At 38.1% G+C, this 15,821-nt stretch overlaps 1 protein-coding gene across 1 annotated transcript in view; it reads right to left on the bottom strand.

The window, feature by feature from the left end:
• The window catches only part of LOC107040112 (D-2-hydroxyglutarate dehydrogenase, mitochondrial), a 360,887-nt gene that overhangs the window by 210,999 nt on the left and 134,067 nt on the right, over positions 1 to 15,821 (bottom strand). The window lies entirely within an intron of this gene.

Here is a 15,821-nt window from a genome sequence, read left to right as displayed (position 1 = left end):
AATATTAGGTGTACAAATAAGTTTTAGCACACTTCGATTCCGTCTCGTGAAAATAATTCAAAGTTACCGCTTACATATGATATGGTGGGATGTGTTACGTAGTATCAAAACATAAGGGTGTCATAAACATAACCGTAAATTCTGTGAATAAAACATGTAGATCGATAAGCTACTTATTAGACACTGCATTCGCTATGAATTCCATCAAGGAAAAACTGTTAGGAAATTATGTTAATCGATTCGTTCTGTTCTTGGGGACAACATTGTATCTAAAAGTACACGTGAGTATTGGTGTAAGCGATTTAAAGAAGGTGATTTCGACGTTAGTGACCGTGAACTTACCGGAGCCCCTGTAAGTGTGGATGGCCAGGAACTGCAAGGGTTGCTGGATGAAAACCCTTGCCAAACGGAAAAACAACTTGCAATACAGCTTGGAGTAACTCAACCGGCCGTTTCCTATCGCTTAAACGCTATGGGAAAGATTCGAAAAGGAACAAAGTGCGTGCCACACTTTTTGACTTGGGAAAATAAAGATAGCCGACTTGACATATGTCTGAATCTTTACAATAAGCAACATAGAAAGTCTTTTTTGTGGAAAATTGCGACCGATGATGAAAAGTGAATTTATTTTGATAATCCAAAACACAAATATCATTGGGTTAACCCCGGCGAGCCGACGACATCGACACCGAAGCGCAATATTCACTGTAAGGAGTGATGCATGATGCTGTTTATATGGTGGGATATGAAAGGCGTACTGCATTATGAACTTTTGAAGTCTGGCGAGACAGTTACTGCCGATCGCTATCGTCGACAATTAATAAGATTGAACCAAGAAATTGAACAAAAATGTCCATTTACTGGCAAACTAAAACGTCCAGTAAAATTGCTCCATGACAACGCCAGGCCGCCTATGGGTAAACCGGTCAAAGATACGTTAATGGCTCTTGAATAGAAAGCTGTGCTACACCCGGCGTATTTACCAGACTTAGCTCCAACTAATTTTCACTTATTTCGGAAGATGCAAAACGAATTGACTGTTGTGCGATTCAAAACATTTGAAGAAGTGCAAAAATGGGTCGATAATTTCCTCGCCTCGCAAGATGAAACTTTCTTTGCGGAAGGCATCCGTGAATTATCGAACAGATGGCTGAAGGTCATTCGAAATGATGGAGATTATTTTGGTGAATAAATGTAGTTTACTTTTTTTCGAGAATGAATTTTAAAATTTTTGCAGTGTCCTAAAACTTATTCGTACACCTAATAATTTAGTGATTTATGACATCAGCTAGGTTCAGTTTCGAAATAGACTATTTATTTTAATTTTGTTGAAAATGAAAATCATTACTTCAATTGAGTAACTCATAATGATTTCAGATATTGATCAACTCGAAGCATAAAAAATCGTACCAACTGTGAAATTTTAGTATTTTTCAAGGTCTAATGTGAAGGTAACCGTAGTTCAGTTTGACTTTCTTGCTCCAAGACTATAGCTTGTTGTTCGCAACACACCCAAATAAAGAAACGTATCGTTTCGTCCATCTTCGAACATTCAATCTTTTTCAATACTAATATTCATGTTAATTGTATCTCGTTAAATAAACCATCAATTTATCGAGCCTCCATAACTAATTTATTTTACGTCAAGAATCAACGTAAACCCATTAATGTAAGCAATCAATACCGTATATTACAAGAAAAAATTGTACTAATCTCAATCTATTACAATCCCTTTGCTGTAGTAACAAATTGGTGTCACCTTTATTGTCAGCAATCTATTTCGCCAGAGATAACCTTAAGCCTAGGAACAAGGGTAATCTTTGTTTGAGATCCTAGATTATACAAATCTTTTTTTATCTCTTTAAAAGAAGATATTGCTTCAATTTTCTTTTTCTGTCGTAATTATATATGTTGTAACGTGATATATTCGTTACAAGGTCTTTGCGGGTTTTGGAGACCGTTCCGCGTGTCTGTTATTGCACCACCAGGCGGGAAGTCACCTCCGATGGCAACAGTCGAGAGAGAGATTATTAGTTTCTTGCGTTTTTGTGATTTGTTTTTTTAAATATTCCGCTGCCACGCGCATAACAGAGGAGATACTCGTCAAGGGACTTCAGGGGACCGAGGAGCTCTGGGTAATTAGTAATAATCTCTGGGGAGATTCCGGATTATCGCGAATGAGTCTTCGAGAGCCTTCGCCTTCAGTGACCACAAACGGGCCTGTACGTGTATCCTGCCGAGTGAGGGCACCACCTCCTGGACTCAAATGAGGAAGAAGTGACGCAGTGGGCAGCGAGAGATGTTTTGGTGCTGGAGAGGGATTTCCGCCAGTTGTTTGTATCGACGTTGATTACAAGCTATGATGGCACGACGGGATCAGCCATTTAAAATTATGGTTTTTGGGATCTTGCGGTTTATTTTATGCAATTTTTAATTGAGAAAAACCCTGGCCGAATGGTACAGTTCAGACACTGCGCATGCGTCACGGACCGAGGAATATCGTCATTGGCTGGACTTTCGAGATGAGGGCCAATGGGAAGCACTGCCGCGCTTCGGAAGCCGTTGCCGGGGTGTCTCGTTTCTTCGACCAGCACTTCCCGTGTGGTGGTTGCCTGGAAAGATGAAAGAGGAAATTCGACGAGAATTTGTGTTATTGAGACTGGTCTTGGAGGACTTTGCGAAAATTCGAGGGACTGGAGGCTGGAGGAAATCGTGGGCTTTACGGGAGTCTGTTGGATTACCCAAGAGATCCATGGAAGTTTAATCGAGCCGAGCAGCCAGGGCTTGTTGCAGCTGAATCGTCTCGATGACCGCGGTGGGTGTTTCATTGTTTTTTTCCCTCTTTTGGTTATTTCGAATGGGCAGTTTTCCCCTTATGTTGATGTCACGGGCATCAGAGTCCTGCAGGACTGTAAGAACTAGGAGGTTTGGTCGTTGATTATTTCTCTCTCGGCGCTTCTCTCTCGTTTAGTTCATTCGTTCGTCCATTTACGGAGCATTTGCATTTGTCGCGTAATTTTACGATATTACTGTCGCGTTCAATTATTATTCAATGTTTTTTGTTGACAATTTTCTCTAGATATCAATATTGCAGGCATTTGATTTTGTGGAAACATGCGCTCTCGTCATCGACAACATTGTATATTCAATCTAATTACGGTGGTCTCGGAACCTTGATATTGTGTCGCTTGTGTCGTTATTTGCCAGCGTAAACTTGGTTGTGTTTCGAGTCACTGGAATTTCTTGACAATTTCTCGGTTCTGCAATTTTATTTTAATTTTCCGGTTCTCTATTTTTATTTATTTTGGACTAATAATCATTGACTCCTGCCAGTTGGAATGTTCAGTCCAGCTGCAGGATTATTTGACTTTTGACTTTATATCTAACTTCAGAACATTTTATTTCTTGACGAAAGTGGTTTATTTTGTATCGAGTCTTATTCATCATTATATCGAGTCGCAAAGGGGGTTATTCGGTTTTCCACCGAATTGTTTTTCACACACACGCACATTCACGCACACTCGCTCCTCTCGCATGCTTGCATGGCTTCTCAGGACTGACCTGCGCAACCGACTCAACTGACCAGTGGCGAGAACCTCTGACACCTGAGGCGCCACTTGATGGACAGGTGTCCAGCGAACGCCCCCATTTAAATTGGGGCACGTTTGGGCCCACGATGATCGATACCTGCCACCTTGCGGTCTTTCAATGGGTCTCATTTGCATATCAGCCATCGTACTGTGTACATTTCGTTCTACGAATTATTCTATTGTTGCGCGAATTAGTTGCTCTGCGCCATTTAGTTCTTTGAACTGTGTTAATCATTTTGTGACCCGCGCTAATATTCTTGACCTTCTCAATTAATTAAATCTAACAAGTGTATTGTTTTGACTTTTTCAAATTAAATTGACTTTTGTGACCAACGCCACGTGTAGTGATTTCTAGACCTTCTCACGCTCCCAGAAAATCCGTTTTTATCTCGCCCATCGCTTCCTAATTCCACCTAAACCAGATTCGGCATCGAACAGGGGTTTTCCATCGAGTCATTTATTATTTTTATTCAGTTGATTTTTCCTTAGTCACATCCCAATTTCAGGTCTCGGGTTTGACCCCTCTCCAAGGACGAGCTACCTGGTGCATTTGAGAGCTGTCATCGGAGAAGGTTTGTCTCGGTGGTCGTTCCGAAATTAACGACCTGACCAACTTCGATTTAGGGTTTATTAGTGTCAGAGGGCTGCGGAACGGAGGACAGATGCCGTGAATATATATATATATATATACGAGGCATATTCATTTATTTTTTATTATTTTTCTACATATTTTTTCCCACTACACACTGCCCCCTAAAAGGTAAATCCCGCCACCGTTGGATACCCCTTCCCCAGATTTTTCCCCTCATCGCCCCTCTACCCCCGCCCATGGACATCACAAAGACATCAGCCGAAGGAAGACATCAGTTCCGGCCCCACCCGATCAATTGGAGAAGCCATCGCCTCCTGGAAATTCCCCATACTAGACCCCCGAATATTCAACACCAGCGATAATCCCTTGTGAGACATCCCTGGGTTGTGGTCATCGTCACCACTCACCCGTGCTGATTGGCCCTGATTGCTCCCGAATTAAAACCCGAAGGACATCGACACCTGACGAACCCCCACGNGGAAAACGCCCTGGTATTTTGAAGGAGTGCAAGGCGCCGGTGGAATTCCACGTGTTCGCCAGAGTGAAGTCCCATCGTGAGTACGAGTTACCCCCCTCATTTTCCCTCTTGACCCCACAATATTACCCTTCATACCCCCCAACGGTGAGCCTACACTCTTTGTTTCTTCCCCATTTAGTTATTCTTCTTATATTTAGTTGCATTCCCTCGATACGACTAGCTTCTCCCCTTTTTCTGCATTAGAGTCACGCCCTTTTTACGTGTACAAAAGTTGCCTGGCCTTACCCATAACCCTAGATCCAAGTAAAAGGCATTTCTAACGTCTTACGACGATCTAATATGTAAATTAATAGAAATATAGATGTTTAGTTAATTTTATCCCTCATTTGTCCTCATTATTTAATTGCCCTAAATCCCCCTGTTTGAAATCAATTACGATTTGATGAGCCGGGTGGTCGGGAAGAAAAGTGAGGTTCGGGTTAACGGTTTGATAATTTGCCGGAGGTAATTTGATGAGTTTTCTTTAATAAACAAATTACTATGCACTGAAAATTACACAACACAGAGTTTAATAAATAGATGATTTCCGAGTGGACTGTATACAACTTAACAAAAAGGATGATTTGCGTTTACAATGTTCGATAATAGTTGCGATGATTTTCCGGCACTTTCACTCGATGAGGTTCGATGGCGTATTAAAGATACGACACGCACGATCGTCCTCGTGCGTGTTCGTCGATGCCCGAAGGTTTCCGAGGGAGCAAAATTCGACATTTAGCCCGACTGAAGGATGATTTTCAACACCCCCTTTTAGGAAATAATACTAATTAAATATTGAAAGGTCACAATATATATATATATATGGAATTGTTTTTATATTTTATATTTTTATTTTCATATATCATCCCAAGATGACTTATATGGCTAAGTAACTTGCTAAAAAGTAATTGAATCCAAAAATGTTTTAGACCAAAATTATAGGGCTTGAAGGGGGAAAAATAATGAGAACCATATTTTGAGAATAAGTGTTCATGTTTCCATGATACAAGCATAAGTTGTAACGAACATGTGGGGATGTCCGTTAGGAACACCAACACCATCTGATAACAACTTACCGCTGCGATATGAAAAGACGGTCCGTGAGTAAAAAGCAGAAAGAGGGAGAATTTTCATTTTCCCACTTCGGTGGAGGAATTTTTGAGTTCAGATTTTATCTCACTTCGGTGGAGTTTTTGGAATATTGAGCTATCCTACTTCGGTGCGGTAATTTGCCCGATTATCATTATTATAATTGATTTTAGGGTTCCCTCTATGGCGTGGTGAATTTTTGATGTTTTGAAATTTTTGGGTTTGAGTATATCATTTTTTTTATCGAGATCAGTTTAATTATATAGATAAAATTATCATGAAGGAGGACCAATATTTTAGAATCATCCCGTCATTTTCATGGACTTCACCCGTTTTGTAAATATTGCGGGTAATCGACTAGGTCCGGTTGAAAGACCAGCGCTCCAAATTAAGTTGGACTTTTCCAGGATTAATTGGTTATCGTTTTGTTTTTGGTGAAAGCTTGTTTGGAGCAAGTACAACCGATTTGTCTCCCACGAATTGCCAGGTCGTATTAGTGTCCGATTTGAAAAACTTCAGAGTAGAGTTGAAAAAAGTGTAACATGGGGAATTGTTGCTGGGACAAAAATGGACGTTACCCCTTTTCCCTTGGTGAAGTCAGAAGCTGAAGATAACTCGATGGTTGGGCGCCAGTTGCCCTTTGTTTCGACGGAAACAATAACCCGAAAAATTATTTCGAAGCGGAAACCCCAACGAAGAACCAAAACTCAAACGTAGAAAACTTAAAAACTAAAGGGCCAAGGGAAAGGTGAAAAGTCGCTCGCGCTGCTGAGGGAGTCGGTTGTGGAGAGAGGGGTAGGTTCAGGTGAAAAACGAGTAACTGGGCTCTTATTCTAAAAAAAAGAAACACGAAAACTGAAAACTAAGGTTGAAATGTAGAAGTCTATATTGTTTCTAAATTCACAGAAAAAAAAATTCTTCAATTCACAAGAACGAAATATAAAAAGAATCAAATAATCGATAGAATAATTAACAAAAAGATGGGAAGAGAACACGATTTGTCCTAAAAGAAAAATACAAAAATTAAATAATGACCAGGGACCAGAAAAGGGCTCAACTAAAATTGGAAGGGGACCCGTAGCTGAAACAAAAGTCAGTGCGAAGTTGGGTCATAACCAAACCGTCATATTTTTCAATGGTCGAATTGAATATTGTGTTTATCGGTTAAAATAAAGTAAATTAATAAAAAATGAGTGTATAATTGCGAAAAACTAAGGATATGGACGAGAACAATGGAATTGGTGGGTGAGTAGCAATTTATTGTTGGCTGATAGCCTAAATCGGTGGAGATAAAGTGCATGGTTGGCAAGTGGACAGCCAACCACGGGGCGCAGTATTCTGACGAAGGTGAACGTTAAGTACAAATTCCGTTGAAATTAATTTGAACTTGAATTGAGTTTGAATTGGATCAATTTCTAATCCGAATTCTGAAATTGACAAAATTGTTTGAAATTCGGAAAGTGACAATAGCGATAATTTTGATCCTTGAATTTTTTCCAAAATTGTGAGAAAAATATAAAAAATCTACATAAGCATTGCTTTAATCTCGGAAAACAATATTTGCCTAAGGATTTTTTCAGTTAAATCGATAACAATAGCGATAAGGCTATAGAATAATAGGATATATATCTGGTTTTGAAAAATCCACCTGTTAATTTCAATGTGAAAAAGCGAATGAGCACAATTTACCAAAATACAGCAATAATACTCACATTTTGAGATATAATATACTCATTTCTAATGTTTGCGAAAATTTTTCCGATGAAATTAACTGCCTAAAGGGTTTGAAATTCGGAAAGTCAGACAGACACCGACAGACAGACAAATGCAGAGAGATACAGACTAAAATTTGAAGTACCGTGCATCTTTTATATTTTTCTCGCAATTTTTTGCATGAAAATTTAAAGATAAAAATTATCGCTATTGAAACTTTCCAAAATTCAAACCCTTTAAGCAGTGAATTTCATTCAGAAAATTCTCGCAAGCATTAGAAATAAGCAGATTATGACATGTGAGTATTATTGCTGTATTATCGTAAATTGTCCTCATTCGCTTTTCTACATAGAAAATTGACAAATGGATTTTTCAAAGCAGATTTATTACAGTGTGTAACTTTATTGGTGGAATACCTCCCGGCCACAGTATCAGGAACCCCCCTTGAATGCCAGAAAAATAAAAAAATGATCATTCAACCAGTTTTGAATAATGAACATTTAACGCAGGCCAATGAGAAGGCCGGGTTATGGCGCTTAATAGTGAGTGGTAAGGATTAGCTCCGTCAAGTCAGGCAGCCAAGGTGCTCGGATCGACTCGATCAATAGCTCGAAATTACATGCTTTTTATAAGCTTTTTTTCTGTGCAAACGAAAAATTTTCTGCTCAAATATTTTGGGAGTAAAATGGATTTTTCAGATTTAGGCGTTAAGCTAGGCGGCCAAGTCATCAGAATTGGCTCGGAAACCACGCTGAGATATCGTTTGATTTATAAGCTAATTTCCTGTGTTGAGAAAACATGAAAATCCCCATTTTTCCGGGAAATCCTATGAGCTGGAAAATGGGCAAATGCAAGGTCATCGCATGGGCCTGCTGTCTGGCCCAGAATTATCAGCTATTTATAAGCTAATTTTCTGCGCGAAGCAAAAATTTTCTGTCCAAATATTTTAGGCCAAAAGTCAAACTTAATCGCTCAATTTGTCAAAATGGGCTAGAAAATCAGCCTGAAGTATCTTCTCATTTATAAGCTAATTTCCAGCCCATATGGGATTTCCCGGAAAATAGGGATTTTCATGATTTTCTTAACACAGGAAATTAGCTTATAAATCAGAAGATACTTCAGGCCGATTTCGTAGCCCATTTTGAACAAATGGGCATTGGTCAAATTTATGTGCTTTTTAAACTCAGGTTCATGTTCGTAAGTGAATTCACAACAGAATTGAACATTGGTGCCATTCAATTCACGGGAAATTCACAACAATACCTTAGAATGTTTCGAAGATACTGTTCTGAATTGTGTGTCTTATAGAATAGTGAAATTTGGGGAGTGCCGTCAATCTCATTTGAACCATGGGTGTGTGCGAATTACTGTCTTTCGAGGAATTTTAATGAATTGGGCAAGATTTACGGTATGGGTACACAGAATTTCCAATCCTTATTTCTCTTTTGTTGCCTCCCACTATTATGCTATCCTGACAATAAAGTATTTTCCAAACATTTTCTTGGCTGTAGTAATGGTTAGTCAGAGTACAACTTTGAAAGAGGCAACATCGAAGGAGTCCTGACACTTTCGTCTGTTTCACAAAGTTAATTTCCTAATTTTATTTTAATTTGCAATTTCTTCAAAGAAGAAAATACGTGAAAATGGCAAAAACTCAACTGGATACCGAGATTCCATTAATTAGCAATGAACGGCCAGAAATTCGGGGTAATCAATTGCCATCGAACAAACAAGTGTTGGAGTGTTTTTTCCATTACATGAGACACGCTGATCCGAAATTGAATACTCGGCAGCTGCAAAATGTGTTATTCAAAAGTGTATCTTGTTCTGGGAACATGCAGGAATTCCAATCATGCAAGACTATCATGCGATTACTGAGTTGGAAAAATTAGTGAAAGAAGGAAGGATACAGGAAGGTTTTAAAGAATGGCCCTGTGCGTAGGATGACGTGTGCTAAAGCACAAGTGAGGGAAATTGACTTCAAGTGTATGTTGAATGATTTGTTTGACATTGCGTGTCAGTCAAAAGTGGATGCAATGAAAAATGGAACTGCAAAAATGCTGTTGGCTCTTCACCGAGAACCGGGAAAAAAGGGTTATTTGGACCAAATCATCGATACAGCAGATTAGATTCCTCCGCTTAAACACGGATATGAAAAATGACAGCCTCAAGAAGAAGGTACTAAATGTATTCCATTCATTTTCCTTCATTGAGAGTGATAGAAGAAAAGTCATCATGATCACTAAGTGCACTTCCGCGGTGGAAATTACTTAGCCAGACTTGGGTCGACGCGGTGAAAGGTAGAGAAAAATTGAAAATAAAAAAAAACGTTTGAAGTTTTGTGCTGCACGCTTTTAGCCATTTGTCCTTTTCGTCAAGTTCCCAAAGCTAATGAAATGAGAACGGTTGGATGTTAAAGAGTATATTGATTAATCCAGGAATCAGGGATTTAGGAGAATTGAAAATACTATATTTAATTTTTTTTTCTTTATCTAGAGATTGTAACCATCTCCCCAATAATTTTTATAACCCTCCAATTTGCATTTTTCAATGGGAAATGATCCATTATAAAGTGCACTTTTTGAACGTCTCGAGCGGGCTGTGACGTCACAGCAATGTAGTCGCTATACTTCTCCCTCACTCTCGTAGCGGCAGCTGACAGTAGCGACATACGCTGTCTCTCTCGTACGTTAACCCGAGCGATCAACTTTTAACTCATTATTAACATTAATAATCCACATAAAAATCTTTTTTTTTCTCATGGAATATTTTTTTGATGACCCATATAACACATTGAGAGGAGAATTTCATCAATTTGAAAAAAATGAATGTTCCCTATTCTCCAAAATTCCTGATTCCAGAATTAATTTATATAGCGTGGAAATGAATATGTTTACCGAGTATATTGATGGGTTTACTCTAGAAGCCGCTTAGCCAGGTAGGGAAAAAACAAATCGGCCGGGCTCGGGCCAATCGCGGCGGCCAGACTGCCGAACTTCGGGGCGTAGCGATATGAAGAACTTTCTTCTCTATCCTCTCACTCTTCTTATCACAATTCCTAGTAAATTCTGACTAATTGTGAATTCCGCCAATTTTGCAGTGAAACCGAACAGAATTCTCGCCAATTATAATAATTATCAGTGGGATGAAGAGGAAGATCTTGACGAACTATCGAAGCTGTTTGAAGATGACGAGTAAGATGACAGTGATTTTGAGTGTAATGCAGATGCCCCCAAACCAAAAAAACGCCTGATTATGACTCCAGACCTTACGGCCGCTTTGGAACGAGCTAAAATCAGCGATCGTATGGCGGCACGTGTGATCGCTGCTCTTCTCATATCGGTTGGTTTTACTGTGGACGATTTCTATTTGAGCCGAGAAACAATCCGCCGTAACAGGGGTAAACAACGTAAGGCTCTGAGTAATACTATCAAAGATAACTCAAAAAACGGATCTTTCACTACGGTTCATTGGGACGGCAAGCAATTAGCAGCACTGGGGAACAAATACGAGAAGATCGAACGACTCCCTGTTCTTATATCAGGCATTGACGGAGATGAATTACTCGGGGTTCCAAAGCTCGAGAGTGGAACTGGTGAAGAGCAGGCAAATGCCATTTTCAAGTGTTTGGACGAAAGGGGATTTCTTGATGTTATATGTGCCATGGTTTTCGATACCACGGCTAGCAATACTGGCAGTTCAAATGGTGCATGTATCCTACTGGAGAAATTATTGGGAAGAAGTCTATTATATCTTGCTTGTCGGCATCACGTGTTTGAGCTTCTGCTGAAAGCTGCCTTTGATGTCTCTATGGGCCCTACCTCTGGCCCAGATATTTGTATTTTCAAACGATTTCAAGGACAGTGGCAGTACTTGGAGAAGGGAAAATTTTCGCCAGGAGTTCAAGATGAAGAAATTCAAGCCGCAGTCAAGGATGATGCGAAAGATGCCCTCACATTTGCGTATTCGTAGCTGAAGGTAGACTATGCCGGATTTATAATAATTATTATTATGAACGAATTATTAAAAAAACTCACGCACGAAAAAAATTAGTAGAAAAACGTAGCGATTTCGCTGGAAGATTCTATTGGCCTTCTATAAACCTTTCCATAAGTTTTTGGCCGTTTCTTTGGATCTGTTCAATAGAAAGTATTGTATAGATAAAGTCTATGGAATTGGATTTTTCTGTACAAGTTATTCTATTGAGATATTTTCTATAAAATTTCTTCAGTTCAGCTTTTCTAAGTTCTTCTTGCTTTGATTTTCTTGATGGAAAGAAAAGAAAAATAGAATGAAGAAAACTTAGAAAACTCTAACCGAGAAAATTCTATAGAATATATTTCAATACAATAAGTTGAATAGAAAAATATAATTCTCTTGGCCTTTTCTATAAAATATTTTCTATTGAACACGTGAATAGAAATGGCCAAAAGCTGATAGAAAATTTTATAGGGATCCAATAGAATTGTCTAGCGGATTCGCTAGGCTTTTCTATTAAATTGTTTCAGACTTGGTTTCTTGATGATTGTAAATGACAGGCTGAACGCTTTTCCATTCATTGCTTCACAGATTGATAGCATTCGAAAAGACTACAAAGAGTTTGTAGAGCTGGTGATTATGTTCCTAGACCGGAATCTTCCAGATGGCAATCGGTTTCGAGCTCTAGGCCCCATTCATCATGCTAGGTGGATAGCGAAAGCAATTTACTCACTTAAAATTTTTTTGTATAGAGATCAATTTTCCATGAAAGCGTATGAAATATCAGGTTTGAAGAGTGTTTGTATTTTTATTGTTCGTTTCTACCAGAAGAGTTGGTTCACAGCCCCAAATGCAGTTGAAGCACCGAAAAATGACCTAGAATTATTGAAAAAATTGGCAGCTGAAAATAACTCTGCATCTCCAAAAATGTACAACACTGTGTTTGGAAAATTTGTGAACCATCTCTAGTATTTATCAGAAGAATTGATCGCTTTCGCCTTTTTTGATGACTCTTTGAATATAGACTGTAAGAGAAGAATGTGTGAAGCGATCAAATCTCGACCTGCCCTTAAAAACGATAGAAAAAAGCAAAAATCAGACATAAAGGATCAAAACTTCATCCAAGAGTCAAGTTTAGATCAATTCGTAACACAGAACATCACNGTGTGAAGCGATCAAATCTCGACCTGCCCTTAAAAACGATAGAAAAAAGCAAAAATCAGACATAAAGGATCAAAACTTCATCCAAGAGTCAAGTTTAGATCAATTCGTAACACAGAACATCACTCAGTTCTTCAAAATTTTAAATATTGAATCTAATTTCTTGGATATCGATCCGATAATGTAGGGAGAAAGCGAAGAATATGGTAAAGCTTCAAAAATTGTGAAATCACTTCTCGTGACGAATGATCTAGCCGAAAGAAGTGTGGCTCTGATCACTGAATATAATGGTTTGCTCACGAAGAATGAAGAAAATACACAAGATGTGATGCTCATAGTGAAAAAATTGAGGAAGTTGACACCGAATTGCACGAAGGAAACCTTAAAGTTTTCATTAGAAAATTATTTAACCAAGTGGGAGGTAGCAAATATATGACAGCGCGCATGTCACTGAGTGATGTCTTAATGTTTCTCTTGCCATCAATATATTGATGGCGAGCTTCCAAATGGTTTCATCAGAATGGAATTTTTTCTTCCTCGCATATCCTTTCCCATTTCAAATCGTCCTAATTTAACAATAAATGACTATATAAAGATTTATGAATTCTCAAAAAAAAAAAAATTTAGGTGAATTACTTATAAAAGATCAAACCTACTATTAAAAGATCAAACCAAAATTTGGAGAAAAATGTAACTAGACCATACTGAAATTTAACTTTCAACTTCAACTTTCACGCATATTGTAGCGCTTAACAAGCGAGGTTCATTCATGAAAAAAACCATCTGGTGCAGCCTATCTGCAATGCGAAATAGTATATTATGCTGTATTGTATTATATGATATTATATTATGTATTATATATTAGTAATAAGAGGAAACTCTATGCTCAATACCGAAAAATGGAAATATCTCGGGAACTGTATCAACGGGTATGCATATTTCAATCAATTGATATAGAAAACGTCGAGACGAATATTTTGAAAAATGAATAATTGAAACCGGTTGAATATGTTTCGAGATATTTGCGAAAAAATAATTTAAAGTCAACGATGTACAATGAAAATTGTAAAAATAGTTAGAATAGAGCTATTGTTATCATTCGAATTTCGTTGATATTTGTATAAACTGGTCGATTAAATGAGGTAATTTTCGAAAAAAAAATATAAACAATTATGTGGTTTTCATTTTTAAGACATCAACACATGGTTTCGATCATCGAAGGTCGGTCCCTTCACAGAAAAAGTCCGCACGGCAGGTCAAATTTTTTTTTCTAGGTTCAGTTTCACTGTATATGGCCATCGTAAAAGCACCGGACAAGGTGGGCACCTGTCTCTACACAAAAATTTGTTTATCTTATTTCGTCTTTTTCTCGACAGTGTAGAAAATTTTTTTTTCCCTTCAAAATGATAGCCAGATAGTTTATCGACTATTCGATCCAAACGACACGAGTGGACGGAGCTCAGCAAGCGTTGTAGACACGTCTGAAAACCACGTAATTGAGGGAAAATCCGAATTTTTATCTTGAAAAGAAATTGTTATTTCGTTGAGAAAAAAATTGTATTGTTCTCTTCCCTTCTACCAGAAAGTCTACGGAGTTAGTTCCACCAAGTTGAGTGATTCAGTCTTGAAAAAAAATATTTTCACATTTGACCTGTTCAAGGCATGTTATATCCCATAAGAAATTGAATCACTTCGCGCAAACTTGGAAATTCATTTTAAAAATTTAAAAAAAATCACATGAATTGGTACATTTTTTCCTCATCTTCTTTCCAAATGAGAATTTTGAAATCTGTTTTGGTTCTCCCGGGAGTCGGATTATCCATGCTAACAAATTGCTCCTTACAAAACATGACAATCAATAATATCCACACCCAAAAAGTAAATAATGCATCATAAGTCAAAACCGTAATCTCTTTTGAACGGAATATATTCTACATTTTATAATGAATTAATAAAAAAAACAGCACGATTTGGGTTCTTAATGTGCTACATTACTTGAATTTTTGCGCCTTCTCTTATTATCTAGATACTTCTACTACAGACTCCATCTGACGGTCAACTAGAATACTCTCAGTTCACATTGCAACTGACAGTTTTCAATGTTTACATAATTTCATCAACTTCTATTCGTTAAATAATTGTGCGAAAAACTCGTGACAGGTGTGACAAAAAATAGTATATGCCACGCGGGAGTTTGCGATGACATTTTTGACGAGGGGGTTATGTTGCCCGAGCCGAAGGCAAAACTCCCTTGTAGCATAATATACTATTTTTTTCTTGATATGATGTATCGAAACCAAAAAAAATTATAACGCCAGGGATATCTCATTTGCAACCTCAATAGTACCGTGGGAAGTCGATTCTTCTAATAAGCTCCATCTTTTCCATTATTTCGATCAATTATCTTGGAGCACATAAAAAACACATAATTGTAGTTCATAGTACGACGCTTTAATCACCAATATTATTTTACTCACCCCTAATTGAATTTTCCCCTAGATGGGCGTTTTTCCTCATGCGGGCCTCTTTACCCCTTTTTTTGCGCCTTTTTCTTGGAGCACATAAAAATCACATAATCATGGCCTACTGTTTATAGCTGTTACCATTAATCCTGGCTTTCAACCCCTAAAAGTAATTTTCCCCTAGAAGGGCTATTTCTCCCAAATCAGCCCCCATCCTGCCTGTCCTCTCAAAGTAACCGAAAGCACGTAAAAAGCACATAATTATGGCATAATTTTTTTCCCGACCATCCCTTATTTTTCACCCCTTACCCCTAATTCCCGAACGGATGGAGCACCATTTTTTTTGTTCGAGCACCAAAAAACACATAAAAAGCACATAATTTTGACAAAAAAAAACCCCCGATTTTTTTATCTTGCTCCGCTAACTTTATGGACGTTCAAAATGGGCTAAGAAATCAGCCTGAAGTATCTTCTGATTTATAAGCTAATTTCCTGTGTTGAGAAAATCATGAAAATCCCCCTTTTTCCGAGAAATCCCATATGGGCTGGAAATTAGCTTATAAATCAGAAGATACTCCAGGCTGATTTCCTAACCCATTTTGACAAATTGAGCGATTAAGTCTGATGTTTGGCCCAAAATATTTGAGCAGAAAATTTTTGCTTCGCACAGAAAATTAGCTTATAAATAGCTGATAATTCTGGGCCAGACAGCAGGCCTA

This window comes from Diachasma alloeum, unplaced genomic scaffold (genome assembly GCF_001412515.2).
Source record: "Diachasma alloeum isolate Michigan unplaced genomic scaffold, Dall2.0 Dall_scaffold_00318, whole genome shotgun sequence".
Lineage (NCBI taxonomy): Eukaryota > Metazoa > Arthropoda > Insecta > Hymenoptera > Braconidae > Diachasma > Diachasma alloeum.
The sequence above is the reverse complement of the archived record's forward strand: the minus strand, read 5'-3'. Positions and strand labels throughout refer to the sequence as shown.